Source organism: Dermacentor variabilis, chromosome 9 (genome assembly GCF_050947875.1).
Source record: "Dermacentor variabilis isolate Ectoservices chromosome 9, ASM5094787v1, whole genome shotgun sequence".
Lineage (NCBI taxonomy): Eukaryota > Metazoa > Arthropoda > Arachnida > Ixodida > Ixodidae > Dermacentor > Dermacentor variabilis.
The window spans coordinates 66,492,721-66,518,950 of NC_134576.1; the positions used below are offsets into that span (position 1 = coordinate 66,492,721).

At 43.9% G+C, this 26,230-nt stretch overlaps 1 protein-coding gene across 1 annotated transcript in view; it reads right to left on the reverse strand.

Moving 5' to 3' along the window:
- Positions 1-26,230, reverse strand: part of LOC142592771 (uncharacterized) — a 100,796-nt gene that overhangs the window by 34,525 nt on the left and 40,041 nt on the right. The gene's annotated exons all lie outside the window — the stretch shown is intronic.

A 26,230-nucleotide genomic window follows, 5' to 3' on the forward strand; every position in this document is an offset into this window, starting at 1 on the left:
TTATTTTTCACTCGATTGTTTGTTATTGGTCTTGATAGTTTAAGTTGGCGCATTGAAAGCACAAGGATAGTGATTGCAACAGTTACCTAAGGTGCTTTTTGTAAGCATTGGGCTCTACGGAGTATACGACGTCATGCATTTCAATACCAAGTTAAAGATAAGCTGACATTTCATCTAATTATATTTCGTGCAGCCTTTGACGACCATATATGCATAGGTCCTCTCTTCCGGGATGACAGAACGAAAAATAGCGCTTTCTCTGTAGCTGGAACGGTTGTGGCGAACGGTGCCATTTTTGTGTAAAGCATCTTGCAATGAACTGATTCATTTTGGATTCTAGAGGAGAAAGAGAGAGATATTGTTTACTGAATGCAGAATATGTTTTCGTGGCCATACGCCTGGCATGCTAGTTGTGATGAGATTGGTGATACAGGGAATGACCCACTTATGCAAACACACTGCAAACTTATCTACAAAATACACAAGTAACATCTACGGGTGTATAGAGCCTGGTTCAAGCAAGTAAAAGTGAATTTTTTTCTAGTAACTGTATTTAGCTGAAAAGTTCTGGCTTGCGCAGAATTAAGAAAATTCATGTTAACGCATTTTTGCTTCTATTTCATATTTGGTCCTCCGCAGCCGACGGCGTAAGTTATTTGCACAAGTACTCGAAAACGTAATTTCCTAATACTTGTGGCTTAGTTAATTGGGTGATCGTTCTTGTGCAGAAACCGTGTTGTACAAGTCTTCAACCGCTGCTTGAAAAAGCCACTAGAGAGACGTGAAATGGGGACTTGAAGGGACTTGAATTTTGCCCACTTCTTTGCGGAAAAGGCAACTGGCTCTCTGACGAAAGACATCTATGGAACCGGCACGTAAAGTTATGCAGAAAAGTTTCCCCTGCGAGCTCGACTATGCACATTAACTGGTCCGGATACCCAGCGCGTTCAGCCGGCATCCATGCTTAGCCTATAGTCGAGAAGAGAGAGCGGGCGCCGGCCGGAGTAGAGCCAGCTGCGCAGGCACAGTGGGGTCGAAAGGGGCAGAATGATAATTCCTAGCGCTCCCGCTATAGCGTTTTCAACCTCCTTCACCACGCCAAAAACACATAGGCAACGGAGAGCACAGGACCAGCGCTAGCCTCGTGCTTTTCCTTGTCCTTGTTCTTTATGGCGCTCTTTAAAACGAACATCCTACATCCTATTGGGAACAAGTCTGGCCAAGACGCCGCAAAAAACGCGACCTCCAATAAAGTCATAGACTTGCATCCGGAGACCTAACGATAAGCCAAGACTCATTGAAGACAAGAACATGGAATCTTTGTACTCAGGGTCGTACTATCAGAGTTCGTACCCTACGTTCGATCGTCTTTTTGCGCAAGCGGAGAAACGAGCAGCCCTCGCAAACATAACCCGCACTACTTCTCTAGGAAAAGACAAAATTGCGAATAAACTACTTCGAACTTGCCTGTTGTAGCCATCGCCGAACTCGTCATACTGATAATCAGGCAGCCTTATAGCAACATGGAAGCACTTCCGAATTATCATGATCGCGAAACCAAACAAGCCACTCAAAATTGACAATTTACGACTCATTTCTTCGACATCCTGCGCGGGAAAACTTCTATAGCATGAGACCCATGACCGCTACGCACTGCATCTTGAGGAATGCGGATAAATGTCAGACAACATGTTCGGTATTCCGTAGCACACATCTATCAAGGACATATTACTTCGAATCACAGACCTCCTCGAGAACACAAAACAATACAGAATATTCTTCATGGTCGCAATCGATGCTAAAGGAGCTTTTGAGATCGTAAAACACGAAGCAATTCTTCAAATCTCAAAGATAGAAACTGTGGACACCCAACCTATCGATGCAACAAAGGCTTCAAGACCGATCACACGGCTACTGTGAAGTTCTGTGACCTGCGCAGCAATGAATTCCAAACGACCAAAGAAGGATCATCACAGGGTTCCATCCTCCAAGCCTTACTTTTCGTCATCACTATCTTCAAGATCCCGGCAGAGCTAACCCAAATCAAAGACCTCAACACGCGATGTATGCAGCCGACGTGACCCTCTGGATGCGAGCGACCACAAGATGACAACAAGACGCCCTACAAGAGGTCGACCACATGATTGAATGGTACCTTCGATCCTGTGTTCTGCAATGGCTACCACAAACGGCACAGCTACTGGCTCTGAAGCCAAGAACTTGGGGACAGCTACTAATTTATATCGACACTGACCCCCACCTCATGCTCAGCGGCTTTTTGTGTCAGTGCTCAAATTTCTTTGTGTCCTTGCCTCACTAACCAAAAAGATGGCTGAGACGCGGCCATGCTTCTGAAACTCCCATGCACGCTAACGCAGATTACCCACCTACTCAAGCGAGTGCCTACCTAAGGAAGTGGACAAAAAGAAGACGATACTTTACAAAGAGTACAGGCGCTCGTCACAAGCCGTATCGCGTGCGCTACCCACTCACCGAAATTACAAAGCACACACTGGTCTGAAAAGCCGTGAAAACCACACTGGGGCTCCCTTCATGCCATCCGCAGAGAAGTTGCTGCAACTTGCATTGCATAACAAATGGGAACATATCGCCGAATACCAGAAGGCCTGCCAGCTATAACGGCTCAAACTCACTCCAACAGGCTGCGCGGTACTCCGCAATCCTCCCTATAGTCCGAGCTGCTTCGCGGATACCAACCTGAAAGCACGCATCCTACCACAACCCGAGTACCATATATCCATAGCGCCTATCCCGTGGAATCTGTCCCCAACGCACCACAAAGAACTACGCCAGGCACGAGCAAGGACTCTCAGCAAGGAGTTCTCAAAGGAGCCCAGCACTCGATGCACCGACGCCGCGCGCTACCCCAGCCGCCAAGCCCGTAGTCCAGGCGTCACCGATATTCATTGCCATACCCTTATTACGAGTAGATTTTACGCAATATACAGCAACTATTTTAGGCCCCTTTTAGGCCACGTCACATCAGTTTCACAGAACTCATCAGTCCACTGCAAACTCATAAACACTAGCATGGCGCTCTTTGGCTGTGCCTGGCCCTTGCTCCACTAAACACCACACATTCATTCATTCATTCATTCATTCATTCATTCATTCATTCATTCATTCATTCATTCATTCATTCATTCATTCATTCGTTCATTCATTCAGGCGTCACCGAAAATTAAGAAAGAAGAGCGTGCTGGAGCCACAGTTCATACCAAGAATCGCGAAACAGGGCTCATGGCTCTAGAAATTACTGCCTGTGTCAGCACTAGTACACTTCAATAGGAACGTATGTCATGCCATATTTAATTTGGAAGAGAAACATACGGCCATGTTAATTTTATTGTTTTACTTTACTCAATATGAACACAAACATTCTAAAATAATATAGCCTGAAAATTGATATTAAGGATGAGTATTCATTCAATATCATTGTAAAATTACGAAATTCTCTTTCAGTATTCTTCTCTTCGTGCCTACTGCAGCCCGATTCATGGCCGATCCCCCGTAGTGGATTGAGCCATGTCTGTATGCAGTGGGCACCGAGCGAAACCAAACTTATCCAAACCAAAACGAAGCATGAACACGGCAATCCTTCTTCATCGATTCTCCCGATTCCTTCTTTCAGAACACATTGGCGGCGTTGTCAAGAACCGCACATTGTTTTTGTGCAGACGCTGTTATCAAAACTCCATGTTTGGCTACCATGCCTGATTTTTTTTTCAAAAAATAATTCGTTAAAGGTGACGCTGATTCCAGTTGACATTTTTCCAATACACGCAAAACTTCCACCGCACATACTTGAGGGTCTCCTTCAAGGTCATTCTAGCAAATTTCCGTCTCGCTTGGGTTACTTCTACAGATGCAACACAATATTTCGAGAAGGCCGGAGTTGGCACCTTTTCAAATCAGCTTAACTGGTCGTTTGCTCCCCGTGTCGCTCATTATACCTGAATATTTCTTGTAGGACTTCGGGCAGATATTCTAGCCACGAGAAAATATGGTCCACAGAATTTTAAAGCAATAGTTGTTACCGATGCACACATTTAGCTTTATTTAGCTATAGCTATAGCTAGAGATATATCTTATATATATATATATATATATATATATATATATATATATATATATCTTTATATATTTTTTTATTTTTATATATTCATATTTTTGACGCTTGTCTCGAACAATATATCGGAAGTCCATTTTGTGTGGGTCCCAGGTCATAGCGTAATCTTTTTAAATGAATCCGCGCATTCGCTCGCATCATTGCCACTAAATGGCCCAGTCTTAAATGTTCTTCTTGATTTGGCATTTATATTAGGAGCTAGATATAAAGCGGTGAATTTTCGAATTGTAATGATTCATCCCTACCTTCCGATGATGGTTTTCCACATCTAAATTTCTGGTCAATCATAGGCATACGCCTTTAGCGGTATTTCAAGCTGAATTTAAAAAAAACTTCTGTTGTTGAATTCCCCGCCTAATTTTTTTTCCTTCTCAGATCAGGTTTATCCTTAACTAACCGCTGCTCGTTTTGCGATGAACCAGATACTATGGGCAATTTCGTTCTATCTTTCCACCGCTTCTCCTCCTCCCGCAGAATGTTCCTTTTATTTGTAACTGGTAAAATGGGTTTAGCGCTTACTAAATCAAACATCTTGTCATTTGACGCCTGTCAATTAGGCACAAGACATGGCTGAATTATTACTGCTATGCACAAGTTCAATGAAAAGTCAGGAAGGTATCGCTGCTAGTGTACCCACTTTGGGAAGCTTTATTTTCATCTCAGTCTAAATTTATGTATGGACACTCAACAAATTTTTATTAGCATTTAGTTTTCTAATACTTTGTTTTGAATGTATGCCTTTACCCCTTTTGGTATTTTATTCGATGCACTTTTCAATCAACCTAGTGCGGCCGATCCCCCCATGTGAGTGCGAGTCATGTTTTGATGCAACAACAACAATAACACAGCCATCATACTCTCCGAGTCATACACACAGCCTGTACAAGCTTTCAAACCGGTCGAATATCCGCAAAGGCACTCAAGATCCTCCGAAAATGTAGCAACAGCCTTCAACTTCCGGAATCTGACATCGAATGGACCTGAAGATGCGAACCAATGGTACGAAATTAAGCAGCACACGCGGCGTTCCGAGGTCACACCAGTCGGGCTTGCTTCCGGACGAGCGGGTGGGCCAGTTGGGTATGCATGTCTATTTGATTACAGCCTACTATAAATCGACATGCACAAAACAATAAGCCATCAGCACAAAACAAGTGCCACTATTTAGAATTGTGTGAATGTGCCCAATAATTTTTAAAGTTGTTTCCTTCATGGGGTGCTTTTCGTCCTATTCTTGCCCCAGCAGTCCATTTGAGATTTCTCGATAACCAGCCATGCAGTGCCCTACATGTCCCCATTTTCCTGTTTAAAGTTAGAAAGAAAAAAAATGCCTGAGAGGGAAGAATAGCCAAAGACTACAGATGATCAAATCGGGCATCGCTTGGAACTTGACAGATGAGATTGTCTCATCTCCAATTTTATTGCTTGATCGGCGTCCACAGAAGAACCGGCGAAAATACATGGCGGCGAACCCGAGAAAAGTTTCGGACTGACTGCGAGGCGCTCGATTTGAAGAAATTGGAAGTCTTGCTTTCAGAGTGGCGCACCAACTATTTCTCGAGTTGGGGGAGGGGGCAAACCGAAAACAATCTGACCTCTCACAAAACACACACGCGCAAGTACACACACACACATAAATATATATATATATATATATATATATATATATATATATATATATATATATATATATATATATATATATATATATATATATATATATGTGTATGTGTGTGTGTGTGTTTGTCAGTGCAATATAATGTGCTTATGCAACGTACTTCATACTCTTTGTTCTACATTTTACTACTGGGGCCAGCGTGTTCTCCTCAAGCTATATATATATATATATATATATATATATATATATATATATATATATATATATATATCATGAAGAAAAAAGAAGGACGAACGCTATGGCATATGTTTTTACGGACGTCTCGGCCGGACGAAACGTCAGTGAAACCATTGTTGAAAGTCGCAAACGACCGTCATACATTGTTGCACCCGTGGTTGGGGGCCCGGCGACGCGAGAGAGCGGCAGCCGGCGGACAGACGAGGGGCGCCCCGCTGTGCTAGCGTCCCGGCCGGCGCGTCTACCCGCCACCTGATCCGTTCCACCGGCTTTTCGGTGAACTGCCTGCTGAGTGTGAGGCGCCGGCGCCTCCGACAGGGACGAAGGCGTCGGTGCGGCCAACAGTGAACGTGAACTTTGTGTTTCTTCTCTCTTTCCTTTCTCTTTTCTTCAAAGTGTCTTTTGTAAATAAACCAGTCTCGAAGCGGATCCCAGCGAGTAAAGTTCTTTGCTTTGAGACTCCTGCGTGCACGGCCGACGCCGTCCAGCTTTGTTAACCCGCAGCAAAAGTTAGCGGGGTCGTCCAAGAGCGACAGCAATTAGAGTCAGCCCAGCGGCGCGAACATGCATTCACAACCGTATGCCACAACTTTCGTCTTTTTTTTTTCTTTTCTGAATGATATACCTTCTGGGCTGACGCGAAACCCATCGTGTTGTATACATATATATATATATATATATATATATATATATATATATATATATATATATATATATATATATATATATATATATATATATATATATATATTGTTTCACCAGCCAGGTTCTTAAATTGCGACATCGCTTGCAAGCAAATGACAGCGGATGCAAATGTACTTTAAAGCAAATGTCATAATTAGACCCTTGTGTTTGACGTTTACCTGGGTGTTGTTCATAACACGCCCTTTAATTCCGCCAAATATAAGCAAAATTTCTTGTTCACTTCAACGACGACGTCGCTCAAACCAAGACGAAAAGTATTATGACTCCCGAAAATGGGGAAAGAAAAACAATGGCACAGTAATTAAATGCAACGATTCTAAAAGGTCCACGAACGTAGTAATTTTGTCACATATTGCAGTTACCATGCCCTCCCCAGCCCTTTTGCACAATATATAAACCTGTTGCACCAAATAGCATTGTCGGGACATTAGGCCGCATGGCTGATAGTGGTCATATCACACACTCTAACACTGCAATAAGAATATTTTTCACAGGTTGTATTTGATCCAACCGCATTTATCTTCGCCCAGACTTTCCATAGCATACCACAACTTTTCCCAAATTTTATCTTCGTAGTTTTTATAGTTCTGTGGCGGCAGTGGGCTCAACGCTTCCCGGCTCGTTAGACACGCTCATAACACCCTAGAGTGCTGGCATACGTCATTTTTTTTTGCGAAAGCTCCAATTCATTATCTATTTTGAGCTTCACTTGCCCATCACCCTTTAACTTGTTCTTAGTCACCAAACATAACGAAGTGGCCTCCTTTTGTTTAGTGAGGACGTCAGACGCAACTAATTCATCATGCAGGAAAAGTAAAAGAAAAAAAGAGGAAGGTTCAATAGTTATTCCTATCAGCTCTAAATGAGCAGGAACGTTAAAACAACTCGACACATTACACTTAAAATGCTGGCTATTCCTTCAAAATATGAATATCTGAAACCAGGAGTTCCCCTGAGACATTGTGAAACCTCCCTAATAACAGCAACGAGATAATTTTGAACATTTGCTTACAATTTTTTTTACCTTGTAGTTGATCAACAGTAATTTAACATCGCAAAAAAAGTTGGCGTATTGTTCCTCTTATGTTAAAATTCAGATTCAGATTCTTTATTTTGCTAGAATTTGTTTCTTCAAGAAATGTACAGAAGCTAAATGTATCGCCATACCTTACAGAGGCCTATATACCGGTTAAACAAAACATAATACATACATAGTAAAAAAGTTCGCAGCATGTGTAAATTTTCATTTATACGACAAAAAAATGTATATTCCCAATTCACTCCTAAAAATGTGTACGCTACTAAACGATATAACTACGAGAGCTTCGTGGGCACAGTATTATAATCAACTTAACAATATGTGTTGCAGACCATATAAAGAGAAACGCCTAAAATACAAGGAAATTTTTTGTGTATTTGGATAAAGTAAAACTGGATGCACTGGTAAATGATACTTTCTTTGGGTATTGCTTAAAAGGTTTTGACTAACTTCGAAGTCCAAATCTCTTTCCAGTTTATTAAGAAGCGATGTTATTTGATATATCATGGATTGTTTTCCATAGTTAGTACGTGTTATTGGCATGCGTCGCTTTTGTTCTCTAAAGTAGTAAGATGATATGTCAATGTTGCCATTTATGTATAATTTTTCATGATGCGCAAATTGTAGTAGCTTGTAATGAAATATTTGGTCAGCTTATAACAAATCATGTTTTGAAAATACAGGTGGGGTTCTGAGATCCCGTGTGTTCCCTTTATAACGTTCGTAGCAGCGTAGTGCTCGTTTTTGTAATACCAGTTATTGATCGTAATTACCACGTGTTGTTGTACCCCATACTAAATTCCCATAACATAGTTTGGAGCAAAACAGTGAGTAATATATAAATTTCAGTAGCCACACAGAACCGAAAGCGGTCGCTTTGTATAAACACACCAAACACTTTGCGAGCTTTACTGCTAGACTATTGATATGAGCATTCCAGGATAGGTATTCTTCAAATATTACAGGAATAAATTTTTCTGTTTTGTCTATATTAATGGACTCTCCGCCAAATGTAGTTTTCAACTCTTTGTTTATCATTTTATGAACTGTATGAAATATGATGTATGTCGTCTTTTTTTGTATTTAACTGCATTCGATTGACCCTTACCCAGCATGCAAGAACTGACAGATAATGGTTTACACTTGTTTTGAGTGTTTGTAGCCCTTTTGATGCGAAGAACACGTTTGTGTCGTCTGCATACATGATTATTTCAGGGGAATCAGGAATATTTATTAGATAAATTACATAAATCAAAAAGAAAAGTGGCCCTACAATTGATCCCAGTGGTACACCTTGCGCTAACATTTCTTTGGAAGAAAGTATATTATTAACCTTGGCTACTTGAAAACGATATTTTAAGTAAATCGCTACTAGATTTAATGTCATCCCCATTGTATCATACCTTAACAATTTATTAAGCAATATTTCATGATAAATGCAGTCAAAAGATTTTTTTAAAGTTTAGGAACAGACCAAGCATATATTTTCTCTTTTAAATAGTTGTTATTATTTTGTCTTTAATGAACATCAAAGCTTGCTCTGTTGATTTATTCTTCTGAAAGTCATACTCACCCTTAGTATGCTGTGCTTAATTATGAATGATATTAGTCTACGGTTTATGATGCTTTCAAAAACCTAGGATATCGTGGGTAGGACTGACACTGGTGGATATTTTGTAAGCATATCCCTTCTACCGTTCTTATAGATGGGCGTCACTCTTGCTATCTTTAAAGCTTGTGGCAAGATATCCGTACTGATGGTAAGGTTAATGTAGTGTACAAGAACATTACATATTGATGGTGATATACATTTAATTTATACGGGACCCATGCCATCGATACCAGCTGCCACATTGTTCTTTAATTTCTCAACAGCTTGTGCGATTTCCGCGGGGGCCAGTCGGTTTTAAGAAAAGAGAAGATTTTTATCGGAAGAATACGCACTGGAGAATTAATACACATATCTTCATTTCCAACTGGATATGCGCACGAGCTGACGAAGAAGTCGTTCATGCCGTCCGTGAAATCCTAACCACTTAGAATGGAGCCATCTGAAGTAGCGATGGTGAGTACACTACATTTTTGTTTTCTGTTGTCGGTCAGGGTGTTGACAACCTCCCAGACCTTTTTACGATTGTCTAGTATTCTTTCAAAAGTGTTTTGGAAATATTCCCTTTTTGCTCTCTTCAGATCGAAATTGAGAGTATTTCTGCAGTTCTTATATTTGACAAATAACCATGGATTTCGTGTCTCAACTAAAGTATCATACAAAACGAGTTTTTTTCTTTGATTCGCTTACGAAGTGCGGAATTCCTCAAGGCTTTCGGTATTTTTTAGTCTTACGGTGATCTATCTGCTGTAATGGGAAAGCTTCGTCATATTTTTCCTTTAACACTTGTGAAAGTAACTCGTAAGATTTATCAGCACTTTTTACGTTATAAACATTTTTCCAATCAATTCTTTGTGCAATTTCAAAGAATCTTTTTCTTGCTGTGTCATCCATACATCGTTTAAAACGTACTTGTTTGTAGAGGGGGCCGGTATCCGAACAGGTGACGCAAAATATTAGTAAACGGTCGCTTATATCGCAAGTAAAAACCCGCTCTTTAAATCATTTTCGTTTTTATTTGAGGCGCAAATGTCGAGCTGTGTAGCGGTAGTTGTAGTTATTCTAGTGGGCGAGCTGATGTAATTTGTGCAATCATAAGCAGACAATAAAATCATCATTTCTCTAGCACACGCATCACAGGACATCATATCTGTGTTGATGTCAGCCATAATTAAAAGCGTAGAGCTCGGTGAAAAACTCGACAGCAGATTCTCCAAGAAACTTATAAAGTGACTTTTTCTTCCTATAGGTGGTCTATATATGGCTGCAGTAATTGTATTTTTTTTCAATTTGCAGTGCTAGGCAATGAACATCATCATTAATAAAACAGTAATCTTCAAGTACCTCGTGAAAAACATGTTCGCAAAATGTCCCCTAAGATGTAGTTGTAATTATGCATCACGGCCGTCTATGTTTTACAGCTTTCGTAAAACAGTCTAATAACGCTATGGACTACTTGCATACATATTCTTTTAGAAAATGCGCATTTAACCCACCCATTTGGAACATTGCCCACGCATTGGCTATACCATGCCCCTCATTTTCCTGAGATATAAACTAGATGCCTCGTTTAGTTCACCGAGGACAACAGTGAAACAAACTACAAATCTCGTAAAATACTTGACAAAATGCAGGATTAGTAATTATCAGTAACACTTGCATTTCAAGCAGGAAAGTGGAAGTTTCGCAATGCATTGCGCTTGAAATTTTCTCTTTTGACGGGAATTCAACCACCTTTCGTGCTGTTGCTTTAGGAATCTGCGAAGCATTTCTATTAGCGGCAGTACGACACCCTGAAACGCTTCAGTGAGTAACTTTCTACAAAGGTAGTAATGAATCTACACAGAACAAACACATCTCGTTGGTCTATCAGAAGATTGCTTCTTACTTCGAATACACAGTGTTCCGGATAACTTACCCAAAATACCGGAGAGAAAACTATATGAGAAGTATAACGCATAAAATCAACGCATATAACGCATAAAACAGTTACTGAAAAATCAGTAACTGTTTTGAGAGCACGTCAGTAGCCTACACAGCGCAAATTTTCAGTACACGTCACAAAAAAGTGGTCTTTTTTTTCAAAGTTCTAAATATTTGCTTTTTCTTCCTCCTACCGGAAAACATGCAATAGTGTATGTATTTTTTTTAAAAAACAGCCTGAAAACGAAATCGTCAAAGTCAAAATAAATCGTCAAATCAGCACTGGCCTTCAGAAAAAATTGATACTGAAGCGGCATTGCACGTTACATTAGCGTCATTTTGACGAGCCTATCTACGATAAGTCTTGAACACACAATTAAATTCGACAGTTAAACCTGTAAGAGATTGATTAGACTTTTCATGGTGATAACATACTGACACTACAACGCTTTGTAAGCTATCTCTGGGCAGAGATAAATAGCTATGGCATTTGATAATTCTATGATTTCATACCGTAAGGCTCACTATCACTGGGCGCGGCTAATTATAGCACTTTCTTCGAACCACCCCCTCTCCCGCAGGTTAAATGTAGCAAGCTGATTCAAATACAGATATAGGGGTTCCGAAAAACTGGGCGTGACGCAAGTTGCCCAAGCTGACATTTGTTACGGCGGGAACTGCCCAGTGCCACGCGCTCTCCGCAATGAGAACATGTACGGTCAATCCCACGTGTCGTCCGATACAGGGCATCCCGAGAAGGCACAAAAGACAATTCTCGCTCTCCAAGCAGAGGATGCGGAGTAAAGAAAAGCATCACTTATGTGGTGACTCTGCATTTCCGTTATGGCATCTCTCTCTCTGCCTCTCTATTAACAAAGAAAATTTAGCTTCAGCTGTATGTTTGTTGTACTTTCCAGCACGCAGCCGAAAGCGGTCCCTTTCAAAAGTTGGGGCGGGGCAAAGTATTTCATTTGCCCCGCCCCCGCCGGTAGTTGGCCTATGCGCATGCAATGAAGTTACGTCCACAAAAAGTCAAACTTGGTGATATTATTGCATTATTACGGATATTGTAACCGAAATCACAAACAAGGAGCTCTCTCCTTCTTTATGTCGCGCCAGGGAAAAACGGCCGCATTATATTTTACAAATCTACGTACCTGTCGCCAGTCCAAAGCCGGAAAAAACCAAACGGGTGACGGAAAACAACTTGTCCCAACGCGTCACCTTGGGAACGACTTCGTTCATCGCTGTAAAGCGCGACGTTTAAAAACAGTCGACGAGTGAGCGCAGAACAGGCGGCACGCATCACCTTCCAAGGAGGAATGAAAACGCCAGACGCAACGCAGCGCCGGCTATCAGTCGCCCGCAAACTCCCTCTCATCTCTCACTCTCCCCCGTCTCCGTGGTGGCTGCCGTTCAAACCCCCAAGTGCTGTTTTACATGTGCGCGTAACATAGGGCCACGAATGTTACATTGTTTGGTAACAACATTATTTGTAGTCCTGGAGAGCTTTCGCCGACGGGGTCTAAGGTCTCCCACGTGGGGACGCCGAGGTGTTACATCGCGGGCCTGCTGTGCGGCCAATAGTTGGTCGCCGAGGCTGGGGCTCATTTGTATGAGCTTATTCGCTACCGAATGTACGCGCCTCACCGAGAATGAAGCATTTTTTTTGGCTCCTTTATCTTTCGCGAGGATTGGTGTTTTCATATTCTGTTCTCGAAGAATAAGCCGCTGAAGTTTCGCGTCTGCGCGTGAGCAGATGTTTCGTGTTGAGACGTACGACCTCGATCGCCATGATACCAGCAGTATATAGAGGCAACTGGGAAATTAATTCAATCATTCGGCCAGTGTACTTCACGCATGGAAACAGTGTCCGTCCTTTCAGTAAAAAGGGGTTGCAAATATAAGGGTGTACGAGAGTTTAAAACGTTGCCAACTTCAATTCGTATTCAACTTGTGAACTCGCGTTTCCAGATTGTCAGATATTCGCTTTCGTTCGAATATAAGGAAATACCAAGACTCTCCCGTGTGGAGTCTTTGGATTGGAAGTGTGGATTGTTTCAAATAATTCTGCTGTCGAGGAGCCGCCATTCGTGCGGATTTACAGGTCGCTGTGGGTCCCTCCATTCGTAGCTCTTCCTCAGAGGAGGCGGAGGAGGCGGCCATAGCCCTGGCCCTCACAATCCCAAGGTCATCAGTTATCGTTAGCGACTCTAAAGCAGCCATACATGACTTCGGAGCGGGCAGGGTCTCTAAGCAAGCCGTTCCCCTCCTCTTGGCCCATTCTTTCCATCAAACTGTGGCATTAATCTGGACGCCTGCGCATGCGGGCCTTGCCAGAAACGAGGCGGCTCATGCCAGTGCCCAAGGATTTATAGTCCGGACTCAGGCATCTGATGTGTCGGACGTCGCCAAGGAAGAGGCGACGTTTACAGCTCGGGATCGGCTTGTTACCTATCACGGCATCTGCACACACTACAGAATAGTCCGTTTAAACTGTCCGCCACTCATAGGCAAATCCCCGCGCAGGTGTGAGGTTCTGAGGCGACAGCTGCACACTGGCACCTTTACCTCCCCTTACCTCCTCCACCGCATTCATCCCTCCATTTGCCTTTCTCCCTCTTCTAAATTCTGCGTCTCTCCCAAAGCAGACTATTGGGCACCCCGACAGATGTGGGCAGTTTGTTTTGATTTAGGCGTAAGAGCTCGTGATTCGTCTCATGCACCCCGTGACGGCAAAATTCTTGAGTTCGATGGACTTGCCATGGGCAGCTCTTACGTTTTTCCAATCGCCCTGCTTCTGAGCGCTGAACGTGGTGAACCAAAGCAAATATGGAGACTGCGGGTAATCCTGCTATATTTCCTGCGTTAATTTGACTTCAATATTATTGTCTTTAGGTACATTACCATACGCTGTCCTCAATATGACGAGCAGTGAGTTCAGCTGCGTGACCGTTTGAAAATTCTTTAAACACATGGCGAGCAAAGTGTTCGGGCCATGACCATATAGGTGTATGTGTAAAGCCATCCACCTAACACATTTTTTTTTTAGCGCAGGCTACTCCTCTTTCTTATAAGTGTAATTGCCATATTTGTATATTCTGCTTTTTCTTTCTTTTTTTTTTTTGTTAACGACGTCGAAACGCGGCCTTGTTTTTCTCTATTCGGTGATGTTTTGCAGCAAATGTGAGTGGAGCAATCCTAATACCTTGTGTCCCATGTATGTAGAGCAAAATATTTAAATATATACAAGCGCCACCTAGCACGGAGAGAACATAATTATTATTCTCTGCCGTCGCCTTGAAGCTAGTCAGATTGCTTTATTGAATTTCGCCTAAATGTATTAATTATTATTATTTAACTAACTTCATTAAATGTTATATTCAGCACAGAAATGTCATTGAATATAATTGTAGACCATATTGAAGAATTCACGAACCAGCTTTCTGTTGCTCATATGTGCTTCATAAATGTTTTTCTTTTTTCCAAGCCCGAAAGAAGCGTGCGAAATGTACCGTCAAAAAGTGTCACCGGCACATTTTTGTATTCCGCAGGCTTTCTCTGATACCTCGTGGATGGATTGGTTATCGAAATATGCATTCTGCACCCTTACGTTAACACAATTTTCGAAAATGGATGCACGCGTTAGCAGAATGCCGTTAAGGCACCCATTTATTATTTTCGTGGTGCTGATAGGTCGTTATGTGCAAATTATATACATTATTACTCATGTGTGCGGTGGCCTTTACAAGGAATGAGAAGTCGTATGAGCTTCTCTTTTCAAGTAATTTTTTGAGCCGCTCATATGGCCGCAGTATAGGCTACGGATGTCATCCTGCTGTGTTATGTGCACGGCGCAGGCGGCGGTGCAGTGTAGAGCCATGAAATGGGCCGGTAAAGGAAAAGAAGGTACGCAAGGTAGATTATTCTTGTTTCGACACAACATAAGCCCCAAATGGTGCGAACTATTCTTACGGACGTTTTCTAGAACATACTTTTTTTACAGCGAAGCTGTATACCTGTAGCGTCCAAGGAAATTTTCGCGTCGTTAGTATGGTAAGAAAAGAACTCCCCATACGTGGGCCGATACAGATGATAGTAAAATGCCGGGATGGCCGGCGGTGGAGGTGAAGCAGGTATTAAGCGCTCCCCATACGGGGGCTGATACCGAAGATAGTGCAATCCCGTGCCGACCCGCGGTGGAGGTGAAGCAGGCGTTAAGCACTCCCCATACGTCAGCCGATCCCGAAGATAGTGCAATGCCGGGCCAACTGGCGGTGGAGGTGAAGCAAACGTTAAGCGCTCCCCATACGGGGCCGATACCGAAGATAGTGCAATGCTGGGCAAACCCGCAGTGGAGGTGAAACAGGCGTTAAGCACTCCCCATACGGGGGCCGATTCCGAAAATAGTGCAATGCCGGGCCGATCCGCGGTGGACGTGAAGCAGGCGTTAAGCACGTGGGCCGATCCCGACGATAGTGCAATGCCGGGTCGACCGGCGGTGGAGGTCAATCAGGCATTAAGCGCTCCCTGAAGAAACTGCCAACTTTTGCCTCATTCTTTTCGACAACGGGCAACCCTGTACTCCTCCGAACTCACTCGGCAGCGGGCATCGCTATCGAAATAAAGTTTAGCTGTCTTGTTAACCTCAAACGAAACAGTCGGTTCTTTTTTGACCTGTCATAATTTCCTCAATCAACCTGCAGCATTTGACATTGCTTATCTTCAGCACAAGGCTAAGATTGCTAGGCATTGCAACAAGTTCCAGTGGATACCTGGCCGTGCCGGCATTCCGGAAATAAAAAAGTGGATGACGCTGCCCGAAATGAACTCCAATACCGCAATTTCAAAGAACATTTTTTTACAAAAGCCGGCGCTTCAAACATGTCAAAAAATGTGCCTATCAAGATAAAGACCGCATCCGGCATCTGCCGCTTCACCGAGATAACTTACTGCGTTACATTGACCAAGAAATGGGATTGAAAATGCCACGACCACTTCCTCAACATTTGGAGACATCATTGGAGACAGTTCCTGTATACCACGTTCAGTCGAAGACTGATCGTGGTATACAGGAACAGTTATATTTGTAACGCATAGAGCTTACCACTAATCCCTGCTGTGAAAACTGTAGCAACTTCGAGACAATGGAGCACACATTACTAGAATGCCCCGCGTACCGCGAAGAGACAATTTTTTGAGCAACAATTAAATGGGCATGATTTGTCGCGATCCATTATCATTGCCCAGCATCTTAGGTCCAATGCCCCGGCCCTTCAAAACAGCAGCGGGTTTTGGATGTATTGTTCAAATACCTATCAGAAATTGGTCTAATAGGAAAGCATTAAAGATTGAACATTTCATACAGAAAAGCCTAATTATACCCGCCATGACACCTGTAAATATCACTGTCCGGTCCACTTGAACATTTCATATTCAATTTTATTCTCTTTTTCTGCAACTCTCCTTTGGAATCTTTTAATCCCATTCCCCATCCCTATACAGAGTAGCATGGCAGCGGTTGTATACGCGCCGGCAAAATTCAGTTTTTCTAATAAAGAGTCTGTCTCTCTCTCTCTCTCTCTACACTGCAACCATGTGGGGGATCGCCCCGGTGATGATACTATAGGACCGAAGTAACATGCAAAATACTTTAAGGAATAAAAAGACGAATTCGTATGACGGTAATTACCGTAGCGAACTTGACGTTGGGCGTACTGCACGTTTACGCTACAAGAATTGTAAGGTATCCCCTATACCAGTAGGAGCTGGAAGAAAAGGTGGGAGACCATCATCAAGGGATGGGTAGTCACTGGAATTACTTCTTTCAGTTAAGTTTTCAAGAAAGCCTGTCGTGCGGGGCATTTCATAAGTTTGGACGCATTTCAACGTTTGCCATATTCAGGCTTGAAAGTACTGCGACCTACCCTACGGTGAATCTGAAATGAACCTGAGTATTTAGGAGCAGACTTTCTGCAGTTGCGTACTCGGACAAGATCTCCTGGACGAAACTAAGGGCATTTTGTTGCGCCACGACGGTCGACGTACGTCTTAACATTTTTGGCGTAAGAGCAGAAGTGGCATGCAACCACTTCCTTATTAGTCTGAAAGCTGTATACAATATTCTGATCCCAAACAAAAGTTTATCCTTGCTTTAGAAGTTTTCTAAGAGGTTCTACTAATTCAGCGTACTGCGGGATTAATTTTGCATATGCCGTGAGACCCAGAATGAACGCAGAGTCTTCTTGTCATTTGGCTGTGGTGCCTCAACAGTTGACTTGACTGTTTTCCAGCTGCAAAATGCCGTTTGCACTGACCCTATGTCCAGGAAAATTGAGCTCTGGGACATTGTATACAGTCCTTGCATTTAGCTCCATGCCAGCAGCTGACATTCTGGAAAGCGCAGCCTGCAGAGTTTTATCATGCTCAGCTTGTGTGTAGCCCCAAATCAAAACATTATCTAGATAGCACAAGGTACCTGGGCAGTCTATTAAAACAGATGAAATGATCTGCCGGAAAGCAGGTGGCTCAGCTGCGAAACCGAAACACACTCGCTTGAAGTGAAAGAGGCCGCCGTGAGTGATGAACGTAGTAAGCTCACGATTCTTCTCAAGCGATAAAACCTGATGATAAGTGGCTTGTAGGCCTAACTTCCTGAAGACAGTGCATCAGCGAGTCGGTGCAACATTTCGTCAGCTCTCGGTAGTGGAAAGGCGTTGATTACGAAAGCCTTGATGGGTCCTCTGAGATGGACGCAAATTCGAAAGGAAGTTTCTTTCTTCCGATCCACGACGAGCGGAAAAATACACTGGGATGCTGACGCTCGTTCGGTGATATCAGCTGATTACAACCGGCGCAGTTCGGCGACAACTTGATCACGGAGAACCAAAGCTAGAAAACACAGTTTCGCTGAGACTGTTTGCACTGAAGCTCGAAGACGAACGTCCTGTATGAAGCCTTTTACAAGTCCTAATTGTCCCGAGAACAGATGGGCGAACTCAGCCGGAACACTGTGCAGTAAAGACAAAAGCCGCACGCTTGGGTGAGTTGGAACGAAACTTTTCTTGTGCATGGACAACCATTTGTAGCTTCAGAACATGGTAAACTCCTTTGAAAATGTTCAAAATAAATTGTGAGGCTTTTCGTGCGAGAACGCGATCTTATTATCAGGCACGCCGCACTGGAGGACTCCGGGTCAATTTTGACCACCTGGGGTTCTTTGGTGTGCACATAAATTAAGTACACGGGTCTTGCATATCACCCCCTTCGAAATGCGGCGGCAGTGGCCGGGATTTCATTCTACCATTTCGTGTTTAGCAGTGCAGAACCAAAGCCACCAAGCAACCACAGTCGGTCTTAAAGAAAGTATTGCAAATCACAAACTGCCTTCGGCTTGCCACCATAACAAAGTTAGATGGTGACAGATGTAAAGTGTTTGTAGACGTAAAGTAAAGCACATTTTACAATAGAAATAAACAAAAAAATTCAATAAGTAGACACAAATGAATATACAAGCAGACTGGCATGACAGTAAACAAGAACACTCAAAAAAGGCACTTGCTTTGTTTGTTAGGTAGCGACTGACCACGGTACTATTCACATAAGCCCACGGCAGTGATGTGTGGGGTGGTAAATTTTATGTTTCACGAAGTTTTTTTAAGATCGGCTGTTGCATATATAAAATAATTCCAGTCCTTCACCTGAACGATTCAGAGGCACACGCTGCTTGCACGCAACATCAAAACAAATATTCTAGTAATTGACAAAACAAGACTAATTATATTGTTATTTCATTAGTTTACGACACCTATTTCAATTTAGGAATTGTAGCCGGTGAGTTGCGAGGCGTTTGCAATTGGAATGAATTTCCTTGTCACCAGTTCTGAGATATACCTCCTCAAACGGGCTGCAAAAATGCACTATTGTTCCTCTTACTTTTTTTTTAACAAAACTTTCTTTCATGCATTCAAGACAAGAGTAACAGGAATGCCCATGTATTCCGTCCCACATTTTTGGATCTATTATCTGCAAACTGGTATCATCCTAAAAATTAATTTCAAGTGAATGCCCTTGCTAAGCCACCGGCTACAATTTGTAAATTTCAATACGCGTTATGAAGTAATTACATAGACCGTACTAGTGAGCCCCCGCAGACATAACGGCATCGCGCCGGCCGTGCGGAAAGAGGCGAAAATGCGCGCACAAAACCTAACGCTTCTTTTTTTTTGCCGTTGCGGCCTCCTAGGCGATATACAGGGAACGAAACTTGGCAAGGTTACAGGGAAGCTGTATAAGACTAGGGTTTCGTCCTTTTCTGTTCTCCGTCAACAAAGATTGTCATCATCGATGGCTCATGCCCCCGTAAGCACTCATATCCCTGTAAGCAAGCAAAAATGCATTGACTCATAGTATCGTAACGCAGAGGCTACAAGCGTTCAGCAAAGTGAAGCGAACATTGCTTAAATCCTTTCTAATAATCGACACAACATACAGAACAGCACGTCGAAAACTGTCATCATCAATGGCTCATACCCCCGTGAGCAACGGATGATACCCTTGTAATCAAGCAAAAGATGCAATCACTCATAGTCCCGTAAGGTTCATGGCTACTCACTCTGCGTGGGTTGGTTGCGATGACTTAGAAGGGCTTGGGCGTGAGCTAGTTGGTGTGCATCATCCATATTAAACAATGCCAGAAAAACACTACTACTGCAGTCGTCGGGGATTTCAATGTGGATGTATCGGGACCGAAAAGGGACTCTCCTATTGCAGATATATCGCTTGCGATGCGGCACCAATACTGTCCAACTGACCACCCAGTGGCGCACGTGAGTCGATTTGGCATTATCAAAGAATGCGGTTGCAGTTGCGAGCACGCCGACCAACGTATACAACAGCGACCCCAACGTCATTGTGACTGTCGATATTAAATGACAATGAAGTCTTTACCACAAATTTCTTTTCCGGGAATGTCAGCGAGGGCGGTGCCGTCAAACACGGCAGAAGATCGCGATGGAGAAGCGGACCGCAAAGCAAGCTATGCAAGAAGAAAACGTCCCATCCTCCTATGTATCCAAGCAGATGAGCGTGTACCATAGCAACCGCGAGGTCATCGTCACCACCACCACACCCAAAAAATAGTGACGCAACGATCAAGACAACTCATGACCGCCGTTCAAGACAATAAATTTGCGTGAGTACGTTTCTTCGCCATGACCTGGCGTCAAGACAAAAGTGAGTTCGTACCTTCCTTAAAAATTCTGTGTCACCTCTGTGTCATGAATGTGCTAAACCGCTTCGCTGGTCACACATCTTCACAGACTGGAATGGCTCATGTCTCTTTATTGCGATGATTCTAGGCGGAACAGTGTGTTTCAAACGTCCGGGCTTTCGCTGTGGCTTGGGCGGGCTGACACGAATTGTTCACTCCCAATACAGTGGCAACAGACCGCCTCGCAGGGGAAGGGATATCCTAATCGGCAGGGGACTGCGTCTACTGGTATTCGCACTACTGGTATTCGTATTTGCACTGGTATTCGATAGCCGCAGGCGGTTGTCCTACAGGTTTCTTCCGCTAGGTTGTCGGCGAACTCCTTCCGATAGGTGTTTCGTTCCACATCGTAAGCACCGCTCAATGCCGAGTGAGATTAAGCTGCGATTTCTGGCTCACAGCAGGCACCAGTTGCAACGCACCGTAAGCGCAACCACTCAGCCGGTAAGCTCGAGACATATCCTCACTAAGCTTCACGAAGCTTATTTTCCTATTTGGGTACAAAGCTAATCTAGAAAAATGAAGCAGCAGCCCTAAACTAGCACTCATGAATTAGTCGCACTGCAAAGCACTTTCTCAATGAATACAGTAATATTAAATCAAGAGTTCAGAAACCTTTGTCAGGAAGAAAAACAAAACAAAGTGAATTTCATCGAGGTTTATTTGCGTGTTAATGGCTTTGGCTTCAGCCATAGATCTTGCTTTGGAGGTTTCCCGTTTTTGTTTTTTGTGTACCTCGAAAATCTTTTGGCTCCAGCGCAGTAGAAGGCCGTTTCTGGAGAGCGAATTTGGCTGCTCTTGCGGAACATTCAAGGCAGTCTCAATAAAAGAACCGGAACATGCAACGTCACATAACGGTTTAGTGACAGCCTGTAAGCGCTCCATTTCTGCTTGGTGGCATTCACCTGTTCGCATCTGCATGGCACATTTATGAGTCTAATAGAGGATCGGGTTTTCTTTCTCTCCTACCTGGCCTATCATAAGTGCGCTACCTTGCTCACGAGCGTCTCGCCGACCTGCGTACTATACTCCTGTGTTGATAGTACTGGCTCGGTAAGCGAGCCTTACCTCCCCCTGGTGCATGAAAACCCCATTCACTTTTCTCAACACGGAAGGAAACTATTCCACGTGCCATCTGGCGTCTCGCAGTTTTGAATGTAAGGCAGGCGTCATGTAGGCGATTTAACACTGGATCGCCTAGCTCACAGTTACGCGTTCCTGCTGTTGATTAACAATAAAGTTTGGCTCTGTGCTTATCTTTCGGCCGTGCCTAATCTGACGATTCTTGTGCATCATGCAAGCCTTTCGCAATGAGAAGTGCACACTTCACGACTGCGTCGTCCAAGTCGCGGGAAGTCTTCGTAGGGATGCGTATTACCTGTAGTGTTACACATTGACACGCGCCGAGTTTCCTCACAGGTTCTACTGAGTCACGTAAACTACATCTTCGCTAAACTGCGGCGGAACTACTTATTTCTAGCTCTTTTGACTTCCTTACGTGGCCGCAATGAACGACGCTGTCGACTCGTCTGCCCGTCTTGTTTAGGGCGCGCGCTCAACTGTTTCCTGCCGATGCGCTTTCTATCTCCACCGTCTCGGCGTGCGTCGCCTCTGAGTCGCGTTCGCCGCTTGACACCGCTCTTTCCGCAACACCTGCTTTTGATATGGGTTCTTAGGTAAAGGTTGAGAAACAGGTGTGCAACTGTCTCCTAATACAGCGCACCTCAAAAGCTCTCCGCAAGACGATGGAGATTGGAAGGAGAAAAGAGAAAGCTGAGCAGCAACAGCAGCCGCAAGGCTATAGGCGTGGGGAGAGTTGCGGTTAGAGGCGATAAGCGAGGCCGACGCCGTCGGCGAAGCCCAGGAGCGCGCGGAAAGGCAGCCTGTGTGAAGAGTTGCAGCCAGAAGGGGGCAGGAAGTTGGCCACCGTTGCGCAATGATGGTTTTCCGTTCAGTAGACTTCCGCGAGGATTGCGCGCGCGCGGTGGAGATAGCGGGGCACTCTCGGAGCAAAACTTTCTGACGTCACGAGCGCACCGCAGTATTGGCGGATGCGGGAAGCAGCCCCGCGCGGGGGCGGTGCTTGAGCGCGGCGAGCCAGCTGGCAGCGGTCTGGAGGGCGAGGAGGAAAGCGCGCTCGCGCCCCCTCCTAGAGGAAGGTGGAAACAAACTGGAAGGGGACGAGGCAATAAATTACATTTGAAAAATAACAGTTGAATGTTTCCCCGGCAATGACGAGGGTGCAGTTGAAGGAAGGAGCATGAAAAAGAACCAGATTGGCAAAGGAGCTGGTGCTGACACATTTCAAACGGAAGAAAGCCGAAGAGAAAATTCCGAAGCGCACAGCCGCAAGGCTAGACGAGGTTCTCGTTAGGCTGAATAATGAACTAAGACCAAAAAGTAAGGACGCTGCATTGAAAGCAGTAGAAATAAGTCTAAAATAAAGGCGAATACCAGACAGTTTGCGACAAAGTAGAATAAATTGAATTTATAAAGGTAATGGGGGGAAAGAATTGACTCGCATAGATCGTTGACTATTAGATCGGTATTATACAGGTTAGCAGTGCAGGCACTTTAAGCGGCAAGCATGTGCAGAGAATAATGACATTTTGGGAGAACTTTAGGATGGATTATGAAGAGGTAGACGTTTGGATAATAACTTATTTGTCCTTACTCAGTGTATTAAAATATCAAGAGTAGAAAGGAGACCGTTATATGTGGCCTTTTAGCCATTACAGGAGCGTGTGTCAAAGAAGACCGCAACATTTTGTGGCACAGGCGGAAAGTTTTCACTTTTCTGGAGAGGGGGGGAGGTATGGGGCCCGACGAGCTTTCCGAACCCCATATATATATATATATATATATATATATATATATATATATATATATATATATATATATATATATATATATAGATATAGATATATATATATCATTTAACATATATTTCATTTCATATATACATTTCTTGGACTTGCAGAAACAAAGTGTGATCTCGAAGAATGGTTCACTGAACTGACGGCCGTATAGACAATTTCCAAGACATCACAGTCGTAGAAAGTTCAAATTCACAGCCTTAGTCCTCTCCCACCACCAAGAATCTGGCGTCTCTCGGTGGTGTAATCTACCTTCGCGTAATTGTCGTATACTTCACTATCACTAAGGCTGCTTCGCTATGTCGGTGAAACTGCAGCCTCTCTCTGTCTTTTTTTTTTTTCTTTGTCAAGTGCTCCTGCGCATGACTGCTGTTGATTCTAACTTCGAGTGAATCCGACTCGGCCTCATTTCGGTTACTGAGTGAATTATACAGCGTGCCCGAACTATCGCGCACGAAGACTTATAAAAGGAGCAGTTGCGTTACTCGAAGAAAACCGAGTGCATATTGTTTCCAAAGCAGTGTAGTAGCCGCCAGTAATTCCTTCGTTCCTGAAATTTAGTTCGACAACTGCAATTATGTAATTCGAGAAGTACTGTCCTAATTATCAAAGTGTCAATGAGTCGTTTGGAGGCGCCGCCCAGGCACTCCTAAATTGCATCTAACTGCTGTGCTTTGAGCGACGCACCAATTGCATGCATTTTTTTTTCCGACTGGCAAAGAAACTTCACGATATGTGATAAATACCACGTGAATGTGCTCCAACCCGCATCAGAAAGCAGCGCCCTCAAATAAGCTGATTGAAAGCAACTGAACTGCCTGTCGTGAACCCGAAGAGACAGCGCGTCACCTTGATAATGGTACGGAAGGAGCACCAACAGCAGGTTTCGCGGCTTTCCAGCCATTCCTCCCTGTCTACGTCACACTGTTATCCGTCTCCCAAGGCCGACCGATCACATTGATAACAAAAACCCCTTGATAACGTGGCCGAAGCGCCCGTCTTACTACGCACGACACGCGAAACGCAATGTAATAGGCGTAGAATGTTTCGGCAATTCCGGCTTCGCTCGCACCGAAATGAAAGAGTGCGCGCGAAGCTATATTTCGCGCCATAAACTTGCTTCGGAAACAAAGCCAAATTAAAGTGACGGCTTTAGTTTTCATGAGAGTGTATACGTGCTACAAAAAGAGGTTCACGGCATAAAATAAAAGCGAAATAAACAGAACAAGAAGCGACCAACGTGTTGAGTAAAGGCAAAACCGATGCGTTCAAAGCCCCATCTAAATGAGCCGAATTGGCAATATAGGGACGCCTGCACAAAAAACTGAACATCAGATTTCAGTGTGACTTTATTAACTATGAATTCGTAAGCGCCGTTGCACACCCGCTGCTGCCTAGAGGACGTGTTCGAATAGTTGCCCGTCTGCAGCAACGCAGTACTGAGTCCGCTTGATCACATATCAATGGCTTTCTTGATGACCGACGCTCGAATTCTACTGCAGACATCTATTATCCTAGTCTTGAGCTAATCTGACGTCTATCTTCGATCATGTAAGCAGGACCTTTCACATAACCCCAAAGACAGAAATCGAGTGGAGGGAGGTCAGGGGACCTAGCCGGCCAATTTACAGGCCGTGCCTTTCAATCTATTGCGCATGAAAAGTCGCATCCAAGCAGTTTCGTGCTCGATTACGGCTGTGTGGTGGTGCCCCGTCTAGCTGATACCAAAGAAGTGGAAGACGTGACAGCGGGAATTCGCTGAGAAACTCATCCACCACTCCTTCAAGACTTTTGTCCGCGTAACGCTGTCCGGTCAGTGTGTGATCCAAGAAGATGGGACTGGTTACAGCACCGGCGTAACTTCCGCACCCCACATTGAACGATCACTGGTACTAATGCCGATTGTGCTTTGCACAGTGTGCACTGTAGTAACTCCAATAGTGCATTATGCAAATCTACCGGGGCGTTTATCTAAAGTTGCATTCATGTGTGCACATGGTGTCGCTCAAAAAATCCGGTGACTCATCGGCTTTTGTGAGGACGCAATTCGAGAAATCTGGGCGATTCTACAGGTGCCGGTTTGGTACGGGTTAAGGTGGTACGGGTGAAAGATCGTCGTTTAGAATCCCCCAAATTGATGACTTGGAAATTGTTACCAAGGCGGCCTCGTCCCACATGCTGGCATTAGGGTTTGAGGCCATGAGTGCTAGAACATCCGTGCTTAGGCTAGGACTCAAAGATGGAGTCCTAGACTGCTGTTTCTTGAGGCTGCGGGTATGTTTCAAGTTTTTATCATTTCTGATGGTAGTCGACGCGTTTGGTCTACCGCTAGACTTCCCATGACTGATATATAGCTGCAGTCTTCCTCTTGTTGTCATTTGCTGCTCCCAAGGCAAGGGTCATTTTTACCTTTTGCTCATTAGAGAAAGACGTGGCGACTGGGACGAAACAAAACACACCTTTAAACATTTGTACTGACGTCGTGAATTCGCTTTTGTGGGGATAGGTTTTATGGCAAGAAAAAAAAAGAAGAAGCATTCGTCCACTTTATCTACACTAAGACAACAGCTATCCCAGCTTGTTTCCCCACGTGTTAGTTCGGCCAGGGCGCGGCAGATCAGGCACTAGCTGGATCACGATGTTTTTTTTTTATTTCTGTTAGTTCGTACTGGCTAAATCAGTGGGAGCTTGTTCGAGGGCGCTGCTTTATGATGCGTGTGGGAGTACCGTAACGTGTTTTTTAAATATTTTTCGAAGTTTATTTATCGTCGGAAAAAATTAGTACGTAATTAGTACATCCCT